The sequence below is a fragment of the Schistocerca piceifrons genome, chromosome 1 (assembly GCF_021461385.2).
Source record: "Schistocerca piceifrons isolate TAMUIC-IGC-003096 chromosome 1, iqSchPice1.1, whole genome shotgun sequence".
Taxonomy (NCBI): Eukaryota; Metazoa; Arthropoda; class Insecta; order Orthoptera; family Acrididae; genus Schistocerca; species Schistocerca piceifrons.
In genome coordinates this window covers 27,056,936-27,058,572 of record NC_060138.1, presented here as the reverse complement: position 1 = coordinate 27,058,572, position 1,637 = coordinate 27,056,936, and positions in this window count along the sequence as shown.

The following is a 1,637-nucleotide window of genomic DNA, read 5'->3' as shown; positions in this document are numbered from 1 at the left end:
TGGAGGCCTCATGCCGCCTTATCTCCAAGAGACTAGCAAGGCTGTGGACGATTCATGGCAGCTCTCCTGGGACTCCAGTAGCATGTATCCGATTCACCACTACCTGTTTTCTGTAACCGTAGCACCCTCCCATTGCCGATGAGTTATACAATTTGCATCGCTATTAAATGCTAGGATCACCATAACGACTTACTTTGAGGAGATTAACATAGTTGCCGTCGGCTCATTTAATCTCTTGTGTGAGTCTAGTAGCAGGTCTTGGATGTACCACAGAATACTTCCTGTCATCCTCGAACCGTCCCATTCACATGGTGACAGAGAATTTTCGTCCCGATTAGAAATCTGGAGGCCTTATGCCGCCTCCTCTCCAAGAGACTAGCAAGGCTGTGGACGATGCATGGCAGCTCTTCTGGGACTCCAGTAGCATGTATCCAAGTCATCACTGCCTGTTTTCTGTAACCGTAGCACCCTCCCATTGCCGTTGAGTTATACAATTTGCATCGCTATTAAATACTAGGATCACCATAACGACATATTTTGAGGAGATTAACATAGTTTCCGTGGCTCATTTAATCTCTTCTGTGAGTCTAGTAGCAGGTCCCGGATGTACCACAGAATGCTTCCTGTCATCCTCGAACCGTCCCATTCACATGGTGACAGAGAAATTTCGTCCCGATTAGAAATCTGGAGGCCTCATGCCGCCTTATCTCCAAGAGACTAGCAAGGCTGTGGACGATGCAAGGCAGCTCTCCTGGGACTCCAGTAGCATGTATCCGATTCACCACTACATGTTTTCTGTAACCGTAGCACCCTCCCATTGCCGATGAGTTATACAATTTGCATCGCTATTAAATACTAGGATCACCGTAACGACTTATTTTGAGGAGATTAACATAGTTGCCGTCGGCTCATTTAATCTCTTCTGTGAGTCTATTAGCAGGTCTCGGATGTACCACAGAATGCTTCCTGTCATCCTCGAACCGTCCCATTCACATGGTGACAGAGATATTTCGTCCCGATTAGAAATCTGGAGGCCTCATGCCGTCTTATCGCCAAGAGACTAGCAAGGCTGTGGACGATGCATGGCAGCTCTCCTGGGACCCCAGTAGGATGTATCCGATTCACCACTGCCTGTTTTCTGTAACCGTAGCACCCTCCCATTGCTGATGAGTTATACAATTTGCATCGCTATTAAATACTAGGATCACCATAACGACTTATTTTGAGGCAATTGACAAAGTTGCTGTTGGCTCATTTAATCTCTTCTGTGAGTCTAGTGGTAAGTCTCGGATGTACCACAGGATGCTTCCAGTCACCCTCGAACCGTCCCATTCACATGGTGACAGAGAAATTTCGTCCTGATTCGAAATCTGGAGGCCGCATGCCGCCTCCTCTCCAAGAGACTAGCAAGGCTGTGGACGATGCATGGCAGCTCTCCTGGGACTCCAGTAGCATGTATCCGATTCACCACTGCCTGTTTTATGTAACGGTAGCAACCTCCTATTGCCGATGACATACAATTTGCATCGCTATTAAAAACTAGGATCCCCATATCGACTTATTTTGCGGCGATTAACAAAGTTGCTGTTGGCTCATTTAATCTCTTCTGTGGGTGTGGTAGCAGGTCTCGGATGTAC